General features: G+C 41.5%; 1 protein-coding gene across 7 annotated transcripts in view; it reads right to left on the bottom strand.

The window, feature by feature from the left end:
• gabpb1 (GA binding protein transcription factor subunit beta 1) overlaps positions 1-12,777 on the bottom strand; it is a 95,175-nt gene that overhangs the window by 10,685 nt on the left and 71,713 nt on the right. Inside the window, exon 10 of one of the 7 annotated variants that reach the window (XR_010969741.1) lies at positions 509-2,829. The exons of the other annotated variants lie outside the window; for them this stretch is intronic. The gene's annotated coding sequence lies outside the window, so the exon portion shown is untranslated. The remainder of the gene's footprint in view (positions 1-508; positions 2,830-12,777) is intronic. 7 annotated transcript variants of the gene reach the window in all.

The raw sequence follows: 12,777 nt of genomic DNA on the forward strand, positions 1-12,777 counted from the left end.
TCAGTCCCAAATTTGCCTTTTTCTAGTGTCAACCAGTATCCTTTTGTAGAATATTAGAGTTTAGTTGGAAGTCATGTTACAACTCTACTGTTTCTATTTTGTAGAACTCAAAGGTCACTTTTCAGTCTTTTCCTTTCAAAAAGACCATTAAACCAAAAGTTTCTCCCACCTTTCCTCATAACAGAGTTCTCCGACTCAAGGGATTAGTCTTGTTCTCAACCATCGCCAGGGCTTGGATGTCTTCTTTGTGTCTCAGTGACTAGAGCTGGACACAGAGCTCAAGATGAGATACAACCAGAGCTCTGTATCACAATAGAATGGCTTCCTCCCACTCACCCTCTACTGCATTTCCAATATAGCTCAACTTTAAGTCGGGATGCTACAATTGGCCAAAGGGCTTTGGACTATAAAGAGGAATAAAGCCCAAGTTTCCAGTTCAGGCAAGTCTGAATGTAAGGATGGGGTCAGTGGAATGCCCTTCATTGATGAATAGGCTGGCAACACTCACTGTTCAGCTTCACACAGGACGAATGGCCAATTGGGAGGCTGCTGGCGCCCATTAAACCATATCATAGCAAGGACCAATGAGCTCAGGAGGGAAGGGGTGGAAGATAAACAAAACAGAAAACCTTAGTTAAAAGACAGGAAAAGAATTGCTCAATACAAATATCTGATCAATAGAATACTCCAGTGAATTAAATTTAACAAGATTATACATTAATATAAATGGCCTAAAAGGTCACTAGAACCTATGGTGAAAAAGGCTGTAATAAAGCACTATTGCCTGAATTGCCAAATAATCATGCAAATTTTAGATGGCTCTTCCTTATCTTTTGTGTGTTTGTCTTTTTCAAAATTATTGGCAAAAGGCTCAGTATACAGTATGTTTGACAGCAGTCATGTTGTCTGGAGTCCCCGTTGCTATGACAACACAAAGATCCTCCCGTGGAACTTGCGAAAGGGACATAGTGCTGAAGGGAAACTTCAAATGAAGTTGGCAGAAAACATTTGTTCCCAGGTCTTTACAAACAGCAATTTGGGATCATTAAGAATGAGAAATAAATGGATGACTGAGACAATTCAATAGAACACAATTTCTCTTCAAGATACTGAGGTATTTGTAGTTCTACACAGTCCTGAAATTCTGCTGTTTGAATATCATGTATCAAAATAAGCTAATTCTCCCATTTAAAAAAGACGGAGGAATTTCAGCCGCATTCGTACATTAATTCAATGGCAGTTTTAACTAAAGCCACCACCCAAAGGCACTGAGAGTGGAAATCACAATTAAAAACAATGAAAACCCATTAAAACTGTGGCCAATTTGGATGATCAAAACTAACTGTATTTAGAATTTCTTTCAAATCATTTTTTAGCCACTCAATCCTCAAATTTGACCACATGTCGTGGTCACTTATACAATCCATAATTGTATGGAATATGAAAATGGGACAGACCCCTAAGCATGAGAATCTGTGGAATTTAATGTTGAAAATGCACAAGATTCTAAGATATGTTAAGTACAAATATAGTTCATATTTTAAAACAAGAAATCTGAAATAATTAATGAAGAGGAGGGTTTATTTACAGGGGTCAGCTTATGAAGACTTAATAAAGAGAAAGGAGTTTTGGTGGTGGATATCTGCCTACTACTGATTACCGATCAAACAAAGATGTTTTTCTTCATATTTAAAGATGACAAAAATAGGAAAAAATAAAAAAATGTCTTTATTGCATAAATGTTCCTAATAGAAACATATCAAGATCCTTCTCATTGTAAACAATAGTAAGATGGAAACCAGGCAACACCATATGTGAATGATATTTAAATAGGTTGCTTGGAACTGCAAACCAGCTCCTTCCAGACAGAGTCTGCCTCAACATATCTTTGGTATTTTATTTCAAATTCCCAAACCACCCTCTCAGGATAGTGTAGTAAGCTGTCATTTCTCACAACACCTCATGCTGCCTCCTGCTCCCCTCATTTATACATTCAATATATTTTAAAAAAAACAAAATTGTTCATTGATCATTAGATCCCTTATTGTCAGCTATTGAGTGTTCAGGAGATAGCACCTTATGAAAATAACTAAGTAAGGCCTTGCTTTGAAATAGAAAATGTCAAGATTTTACTTGAAAAAAGTTTTGTGAAATAAAAAAGAAAGCAAGTTATATTTTTCAATAGTTTCAGCAAGTTAAGTCAGTTTTGGAATCATTAATATTTGAAAAAAGCAAGTATACGAAGAGAGTGTGTTTTAAACAAAAAAAAAGTATAATAAAATTTCCCTTTCCTTCAGTTTGCTAAGTTACTAAGATAGTCTTTATAAGTAATGAACACCCAAATGAGTGGGACTTTTGGGCTAATATTGTGTTTATTAAAATAAAATTCAAGTTACTCTGACTTTATCCAGAGAAATAAAAATATAGATTTTCTTCCACTTTCAAACAGCATTATAGAGCAGCCTAGCAACTAGGACACTTCATATTTGAACATAATTTATCTTTTTTTGTTACACAAGAGTATTGAATTGATGGGGCAGTTGAGAAATCAGTGTTACATATTTCAAGTTTCCCAAATAAATAAGACTTCCTTTCAATACAGAACTTACGCCAAAATACAGCAGCAATTGGAAATACTAATGCAAATAGGTCTAGTTTTTAAATCTAAAAAAAAATTTATTGGCCTTCCTTTGCTCTGCTTCTTTTGGTAAATCTTGGCATTTAATTTCCTCCATTCTTCTAAGTACATCACTGTGTTTGCTCTAATTCATGCTCCTTTTCCATTAGATTAACCAGGAGTGTTTGTGTATTTAACATCTCACTGTGAACCTAAAACAACAACAGAATCACAAATTAACGTCATGTATTCAGTTAGCTTTTACAAAAGCATCACTGGGGCAAGACAGTAGTCACAGTGAATGCACCCATGTCTTGGTCCTTTCATTCATTTAGAGCCGATTGAATTGTGTGTCTAATATCAGTTTAGATGGAAAAAGTCAAATTAATCCAATCTAACTGCTTGACAAAGTAGTTAGAGTTATAAAATATTTTTTTTTCAAAATTATGACTAATACCAGCAGAAAGTGCACAAACTCATCCAATCCGTAAACTGAAAGGACACATCTCTATTTAAAATCAAAAGGCACCATTAGAAATTAGCTCTGATAAAAACTAATTTTTACTGTTTCAACTGCAGCAAAAGCCAGTTTTAAAGTCTACTTTTTCAGCTTACCCAATAGCTGCTCTAGGGAGATGGTTAAACAGCTTTTGTTCCCAGATGATTTGTTTGGAAGATATCTGCAACTGGTAAGACTGTAAACTGCTCCCAGCTGGGACAGCAAGGAAGAGGTCACAACTGGCATCAGCAGCCTGTGCTTGGGAAGGAAAGCACAGCCAAGTTCAGTGCCTCCTGCTGCAGTTTGTGTGTGTGTATGTGTGAGAGAGAGAGAGAGAGAGAGAGAGAAAAGATTACAAAATTCACCCCCACCTCTGACACCCCAAAAGTTCAATGGCCTGCCATGATTGGCTGTCCAGACTCTCATGTGTGCACGCAGTTCCATTGCATTATGCATTACTCAGCACTCAGGAAAAGATGGTAGGAAAGGCAGGAAAACTGTCAGTAATTCCAGAGACTAGAAATTATATACGTCTTCAACCCTCCCACCAAAAAAAACCTATTTTCTTCGAACAGAGTGGAGAACAGTGATTAAACCCAAAAAACTGTTCCCTTCCCGTTTAAGTACTGGGTGGTAGGTATGAATGAGCAGCGTACCGGTAACTACATTTTGCTGCGTAACCCACACTAGAAACAAGCTGAGCTGTCCATTATAAAGGGCCTCGGTTTGCAAAGAATGGAAGTTTGTTTTGACGTAAATTAAACTAAACAAACCAATAAAATAAAACGATTGCGGCAAGTGCATGATTCCAGTGGTTAGCTCTGTAGCGTGGAGAGTATGTTTTCTGAAGATGAATATTTAATACAAGATGGATAATCAATCTTTATTCTGCAGATCACCTTCACTGCACACTACTGCAGAGTAACCAAGTTGCACCTAAAACCAGAAGAGGTGTCCTTGAAGGTGAGGAAGATAACAACAGCCAGGACAAATCGACTAAAAGTATCAATTACAACTACCATGTCTTAAGTATTGGTTCATTACTCCCTATACTGACAGTACTGGCGGATGGAATCTGCTTCAGGAGATTCCAGAGGGAATCACTTAGCCACTAGATTTGATTGTAACATATGATACATTCTGTTTATTTGTCAGCTGTTAGATCAAGGATGACCTTGGACTCTGGGACCATACGAGATAAATGTGTCATGTATGCCAGAGTGATGTAGTTGGCATATTCAGTATATACTGAATGCTACAAGTATCCACATAATAGAAGCGATATTTCATTTCCAATCTGTATAATTCCTGACCTAAAGAGAAAAGACTTTCATTCAGCAGAAACCCATGTGCATACAGAAAACAGCTCAACCAGAACTTCAAACTGAACAAGGCTGAACGACACCACTTCTTCACGATGGGCCGAAGGGCCTGTTTCTGTGCTGTATAACTATGACAACCAATGTCTGTGTCTCACAAACTTGGCAAGCTGCAGTATAGCCAGCAGTACCTCAGCTGATCTCCTGTGGCATTGGTCACAGGTGTTTGGTGGTGTGAAGCATTGCATAGAATCTGGTTCCAGCACAGGAGGCCATTCAGTCCGTTGTGACTGTGCCAACTCTCTGCAACAGCAACTCAGCTAGTCCCACTCTCCTGCCTTTTCCCCGTAGCCCTGCAATTTTTTTCTCTTCAAATAATTATCCAGTTCTCTTTTGAAGGCCTCACCATCACACTCTCAGGCAGTGCATTCCAGATCCTAACCACTCACTGCGTAAAAAAGATTTTCCCTCATGTCACTGTTGCTTCTCTTGCCAATCACTTTAACTTGATGTCCTCTGGTTCTGGATCCTTCTGCCGATGGAAATAGTTTCTCCCTATCTACTCTGTCAAGACCCCTCATGATTTTGAACACCTCTATCAAATCTCCTCTTAATGTTCTCTTCTCCAACGAGAACAGCCCCAACTTCTCCATCCTATCCACGTAACTGAAGTTCCTCATCCCTGGAATCATTCTCGTAAGTCATTCTGCACTCTATACCTTCCTCCAGTCTGAAAAACAACAGTTCATAACTACTGTTTCCTATCACACAGCCAATTTCATATCCATGCTGCTACTGTCCCTTTTATTCCATGGACTCAAACTTTGCTGACAAGCCTGTTATGTGGCACTTTATCAAATGCCTCTTGAAAGTCCATGTACACCACATCAACCACATTACTCTCATCAATGCTCTCTGTTATCTCATCAAAAAGCTCAAGCAAGTTAGCCCATGATTTGCTCTCAACAAATCTGTGCTGGCTTTTCTTATTTAATACACAATTGGCCAAGTGACTATTAATTTTGTTCCACGATGTTTAGCTTCTAACTTGGCCAGTCACTGCTCTTAATGGGCAAATGCAAGTTACTTAAGACTCCTGAGGGAAATCAATTTAATTGCTTGGAACTGTTAGGCCCCACATAAGTGACTGTTTAACATTTGTAATAAAGTGTGATACTTTAATTTGAAGATTTGCCACCCAAATAAGTTACTTGAACTAGATTAAATCATGAGTATTGGATTGGATATCTCAGTTCCTCAAATGTAGAATTTAAAAGTCCTGCTTTTTTTTTTAAAGTACAATTTATTAGAATTAGAATCTTACAGCATAGAAGTCATTCTGCCTGTCGTGACAAAGCTAGCTTTGAAAGAGCTGTGCAGTTTAATCCCACACCCAGCTTTTTCCTCATAACCTGTAAACTTGTCTTCTTCTAGTACATGCCCAATTGCTTTTTGAAATTTCCTGTGGAATCAGATTCCACCACATCAGGTAGTGTATTCCAGATCTTAAACCCCATGCAAAAACATTTCTACTCATTTGCCCTTTATTTTTGGCTAATTATTTTAAATCTATGACCTCTGGTTACTGACTAACTTGCCAAAGGAAATAGTTTCACCCTATTTGCTCTATCAAAACCTCTCATAATTTTGAACACCCCATTAGATCGCCCCTTAATCTTCTCTGCTGTAAGGCGAATAATTCAGCTTTTCCAAACTCTCCACGACTGGACTCCCTCATCCCTCATATTAGAGTCATAGAGTTTTACAGCACAGAAACAGGCCCTTTGGCCCAACGCGCCTGCGCCGACCATCAAGCACCCATACAATCTAATCCCATTTTCCAGCACTTGGCCGGTAGCCTTGTATGCTATGGCGTTTCAAGTGCTCATCTAAACACTTCTTAAATGTTGTGAGGGTTCCTGCCTCAACCACTCCTTCAGGTAGTGTGTTCCAGATTCCAACCACCCTCTGGGTGAAAGATTTTTTCCTCAGCTCCCCTCTAAACCTCCTGATCTCATAGAAACCTATAAATTTCTAACAGGACTTGAAAGGGTAGATGCAGGAAGGATGTGCCCAACGGTGGGGGAGTCCAGAACCAGGGGTCGTAGTCTAAGGATACGGGGTAAACCTTTCAGGACTGAGATGAGGAGAAATTACTTTACCCAGAGAGTGGTGAGCGTGTGGAATTCGCTACCACAGAAAGCAGTTGAGGCCAAAACACTATGTTTTCAAGAAGGAGTTAGCTATAGCTCTTGGGTCTAAAGGGATCAAAGGATATGGGGAGAAAGTGGGAACAGGTTATTCAGTAGGATGGTCAGCCATGATCATAATGAATGGCAGAGCAGGCTCAAAGGGCTGAATGGCCTACTCCTGCTCCTATTTTCTACGTTTCTATGTTACCTTAAATCTATGCCCCCTGGTTACTGACCCCTCTGCTAAGGGAAAAAGTTCCTTCCTATCTATCCTATCAATGCCCCTCATAATTTTGTATACCTCAATCAGGTCCCCCCTCAGCCTTCTCCGCTCCAAAGAAAACAACCCTAGCCTATCCAGTCTCTCTTCATAACTGAAATGCTCCAGCCCAGGTAACATCCTGGTGAATCTCCTCTGCACCCTCTCCAGTGCAATCACATCCTTCCTATAGTGTGGTGACCAGAACTGTACACAATACTCCAGCTGCGGCCTAACCAGTGTTTTATACAGCTCCAACATAACCTCCCTCCTCTTATATTCTATGCCTCGGCTAATAAAGGCAAGTATCCCATATGCCTTCCTAACCACCTTATCAACCGGTGCTGCTGCCTTCAGTGATCTATGGACAAGCACCCAAAGGTCCCTCTGTACTCCCAAGGGTCCTACCACCCATTGTATATTCCCTTGCCTTGTTAGTCCTACCAAAGTGCATCACCTCACACTTCTCAGGATTAAACTCCCTCTGCCACAGCTCCGCCCATCTTACCAGCCCATCTATATTGCCCTGTAATCTAAGGCTTTCCTCCTCACTATTTATACCACCAATTTTCATGTTAGCTGCGAACTTACTGATCATACCTCCTATATTCACATCTAAATCATTTATGTACACTCCAAACAGCAAGGGTCCCAGCACCAATCCCTGTGGTACACCACTGGTCACAGTCCTCCATACGCAAAAGCAACCCTCGACCATCACCCTCTGCCTCCTGCCACTATGCCAATTTTGGATCCAATTTGCCAAATTACTCTGGATCCCATGGGCTCCAACCTTCTTAACCTATCTCCCATGCGGGACCTTATCAAAAGCCTTACTGATTGTCCTGGTAAATTTCCTTTGCACCCTCTCCAAGGCCTTGTCATCCTTCCGAAATTGTGATGCCCAGAATTGAGCAGAATACACCAGTTAAGGCATATCCAGTGATTCATAAAAATTTAGCATGACTTCCTTGTTTTCGTATTCAATGCCCCTATTTAGAAACCCAAGTATGTCATACCCTTCTTTAATCACCTCAACAACTTGCCCTGCCACCTTAAATTTGTCAACATGCATCCCCGAGTCACTTACTCTTGCACTCCCTTCAAAGTCATACCATTTAGGTTATACTGCGTCTCCACAGGATTCCTCCCAAAGTGCAGCACTTCACACCATCCATATTAAATTGCAAGTGCCACGTGCCTGCCCATTTCATCAGTCTAGGTCCTCCTGAAGTCTGCTACTACCATCAGTATTGACTACATTACCAAGATTTGTATCATTTGCATTGTATTCTTTATATATCAGTCCAGGTTTTTTTAAAATTCATTCGTGGGATGTGAGCATTGCTGGCTAGGCCAGTAATTATTGCCCATCCCTAATTTCCCTTGAGAAGGTGGTGGTGAGCTGCCTTCTAGAACTGCTACAGTCCATGTGGTGTAGGTACACCCACAGTGCTGTTAGTGAGTTCCAAAATTTTGACCCAATGACAGTGAAGGAACAGTGATATAATTCCAAGTCAGGATGGTGTATGACATGAAGGGGAACTTGCAGGTGGTGGTGTTCCCATGCATCTGCTGCCCTTGTCTTCTAAGTGGTAGAGGTCGTGGGTTTGGAAAGTGCCGGAGCATTCTTGGCGAGTTGCTGCAGCGCATTGTATATATGGTACACACTGCTGCCACGGTGCACCGGTGGTCAACGATGGTAATGCTGTTGAACATCAAGGGCATATGGTTAGATTCTCTATTGCTGGAGATGGTCATTGCCTGGCACTGCTGTGATGCGAATGTTACTTGCCACTTATCAGTCCAAGCCAGAATGTTGTCCAGGTCTTTCTGCATGGGGGCCAGATTGCTTCAGCATCTAAGGAGTAGCGAATGGTACTGAACATTGTGCAATCATCAGTGAACATCCCCACTTCTGACCTTAGATTGGAGGGAAGATCATTGAAGAAGCAGCTGAAGATGGTTGGGCCTAGGATACTACCCTGAGGAACTCCTGCATTTATGTCCTGGGATTGAGATGATTGGCCTTCAATAACCACAACCATCTTCCTTTGTGCTTGGTATGGCTCCAACCAATGGAGAGTTTTCCCCCTGGCTCCCATTGCCTTCAATTTTGTTAAGGCTCCTTGATGCCACATTCGGTCAAATGCTGCCTTGATGTCAAGGGGAGTCACTCTCACCTCACCTTTGGAATTCAGCACTTTTGTCCATGTTTGGACCAAGGCTGTGATAAGGTGAGTGTCCCTGGCAGAACCCAAACCGAGCAGTGAGCAGGTCGTTGGTGAGTAGATCACTTACAGAAAACAATGTATGTTTAAAGCAGAGATTGACAGATTTCTAAATACAAATGACATAAGGGGATATGAGGATGGTGTGGGAAAAAGGCATTGAAGTGGATGATCAGCCATGATCATACTGAATGGCAGAGCAGGCTTGATGGGCTGAATGGCCTACTCCTGCTCCTATGTTGCTAATGATCCTAATACCGATTCCTGGGGGACACCATTGCACATTTCTCTCTAGTTAGAAAAACATCCAACAACAAGAACTTATATTTATATAGTGCTTTTAATGTAATGAAACATCCCAAGTAGCTTTACAGCAGCATTATAAAACAAAGTATGACACCGAGCTACAAAAGGAGATATTAGGTCAGATGACCAAAAGCTTGGTCAAAGAGGTAGGTTTTAAGCAGTGGCCTAAAGGAGGAAAATAAGGCAGAGAAGTGTAGGGAGGGTATTGGGACCTAGGCAAGTGAAGGCACGGCCACCAATGGTGGAGTGATTAAAATCAGGGATGCGTAAGAGGCCAGAATTAGAGAAGCACAGATCTCTTGGAAGGTAGTGGGGCCGGAGGAGATTACAGAGATAGGGAGGGGCGAGGCCATGGAGGGATTTGAAAACAAGGATGATAATTTTAAAATCAAGATGTTGCTCGACAGGGAGTCAATGTAGGTCAGCAAGCATAGGGGGATAGGGGAACAGGACTTGGCGCAAGACATGGGCAGCAGAGTTTTGGATGACCTCAAGTTTACGAGACAGTAGAATGTGGGAGACCAGCCAGGAGGGCATTGGAAGAGTCAAGTCTGGAGGTAATGAAGCCATAAATGATAGTTTCAGCAGCAGATGGGCTGAGACAGGGGCAAAGTTATGGGGGTGGAAATAGGTGGTCTTAGTAATGGCAAGAATATGACGTCAGAAGCTCACCTCGGGGTCAAACCCAACACCCAAGGTTGCAAGCAGATTGGCTTAATCTCAGACTGGTGACCTCTGTTACTTCAAAGAACTCAATCAGGTTAATTAGACATGATTTGCCTTTAACAAATCCTTGCTGGCTTTCCCTTATCAAACTATGCTTCTCCAAGTGAGAATTAATTTTGTTTTTGACAATGGTCTCTAGCAGTTTTTCCACCACTGATGTTAGACTGACTGTGGCCTGTAGTTACCTGGTTTATCTCTCTCTCCCCTTCTTTGAATAGGGGTGTAACAATTACAATTTTCCTCTCCTCTGGCAGCACTCCCATATCCAAGATTGTGGTCAGAGCTTTTGCTATCTCCACCCTTGCTTCCCTCAGCAGCCTAGGATGCATTCCATCTTAATCCAGTGACTTGTAAACATAGAAAATGGGAGCAGGAGTAGGCCATTTGGCCCTTCGAGCCTGCTCCGCCATTCATTATGATCATGGCTGATCATCCAACTCAGTAACCTGTTCCCGCTTGCCCCTTATATCCTTTGATCCCTTTAGACCCAAGAGCTATATCTAACTCCTTCTTGAAAACATATAATGTTTTGGCCTCAATTGCTTTCTGTGGTAGCGAATTCTACAGGCTCACCACTCTCTGGGTGAAGAAATTTCTCCTCATCTCAGTCCTGAAAGGTTTACCCCGTATCCTTAGACTATGACCCCTGGTTCTGGACTCCCCCACCATCGGGAACATCCCTCCTGCATCCACCCTGTCAAGTCCTTAGAATTTTATAGGTTTCTATGAGATCCCCCCCCTCGCTCTTCTGAACTCCAGTGTATATAATCCTAACCGACTCAATCTCTCCTCATACGTCAGTCCCGCCATCCCAGGAATCAGTCTGGTAAAACTTTGCTGCACTCCCTCTAGAGCAAGAACATCCTTCCTCAGATAAGGAGACCAAAACTGCACACAATATTCCAGGTGTGGCCTCACCAAGGCCCTGTATAGTTGCACAAAGACATCCCTGCTCCTGTACTCTATTCTTCTCGCTATGAAGGCCAACATACCATTTGTCCTTTTTACCGCCTGTTGCACCTGTATGATTACCTTCAGCGACTGGTGTACGAGAACACCCAGGTCTCGTTGCATATTCCCCTCTCTCAGTTTATAGCCAGATAATAATCTGCCTTCCTGTTTTTGCTACCAAAGTGGATAACTTCACATTTATCCACATTATACTGCCTTGATTTTCTACTTGCTGCCCAGGAATGTTGCTGCATCAAAATTTGTATTTTTAATTAATGTAAATCTCATTGGTTAAGAAGATACACTGATGGTCCCACCGCTTAGTGTGTAGTTTGCCATTTTAGTGTGTAATTTGTCTTTAGCTACTGGGCCAGACCTTACTGAACTGGGGCATCTCATGGAGTACACCATTGGTTAGGCTTTTTCTGAACCTTTCAGCTCAAAGTTTCTTTGCGCCACAACTTGCTGGAAGTGCGAACTGATTAACGGCACAGTGAGGGCGATGGGGGGGGGGGGGGGCCTTGGTGAATGGTAACACCAACAAATTAACTGATAAAATTTAAGGATTCAGAAAGAAACAGAGGAACAACAGAACAAAATAGGGTAAAGGACAGTCAAATTAGATGCAGAAAGAAAAATAAAATTTGAGAGAAACACAAATAATTTTTAAATTTGAAATTTTAAAAATCACTACCATTTTCTACCTGCAGGAATGAGATTGAACAGTTTAGATTGTTTCCTTTCTGGGCCAAAGAGGTTGATTGGCATTGCACCAACAATTATCACATTGGTTGAAAAGGTACTTAAATTATTAAGTTCCAGCCCTAACTTTCTGCAGTGAGTTTAAAGGACAATTAATGCGAAAACTAAGCAAGTTCTTTAAAATAATGGAGAGGCGAAGGGTGAAATGCCATTTGTTTGAAGCAAACAGTGAAGCAGACGACGTCCAGTCATCCCAAAGACAAATAGGCAAAATAAAGTTAGATTTGTGTGTTTCATGGTGCTGGCTGCATCAAGGTACGAGTAGTCCAGCAACCTCTAAGTGAGAAGGGGAGATTTTCAGTTCCCCGTTCCACCTGTGTCCTGATTGTATTTATTGTGCAGCTACGGTCCAGGACCTATCAGAGCCAACACCAAGCTGCCTCCTCTTTGATGAGGACAGGTCATTGATAGGCTCTGAAGTTCACATTGACTGATACCAAGGCATCAATGGTGCCTTGGCAAACCAAAGTCAAAGCAAATCAGGAGGCAGATATTTCTTGCCGAGTGTCTTCATGCCTCCCTTCAACACATATTCATTGTGCTAGGACTAACGGTGAACAGTTAGTGATGCTGGATAATTGCAGGGCTGTCACTATAGAAAAGTCATAGGCCTGGGATAAGACAGGTATGAGCAAACAAGTGAATCTCTATGTCAGCTTCTAGATTCCGGCAATTCCTGCTACATTGCATGGGTGTGCTTCAAAGATTCATGCAGCACGGGCGATGGAATCAACAGCTATTATTTTAGCAACTGCTTTAAAGGAGGTAACAGATTCAAGAAAATGTTCATTCCAATATGCAATAGGTAGGGAAACCTACTGAAACTTTTTACCATGCTTTTACCAGAGCAAGTAAGCATGCACGGTTTACATTTTCTGATTAGGATTCCCAGTCCTGATTACTATCCAATGATCC

Source organism: Heterodontus francisci, chromosome 38, assembly GCF_036365525.1.
Source record: "Heterodontus francisci isolate sHetFra1 chromosome 38, sHetFra1.hap1, whole genome shotgun sequence".
Classification (NCBI taxonomy): domain Eukaryota; kingdom Metazoa; phylum Chordata; class Chondrichthyes; order Heterodontiformes; family Heterodontidae; genus Heterodontus; species Heterodontus francisci.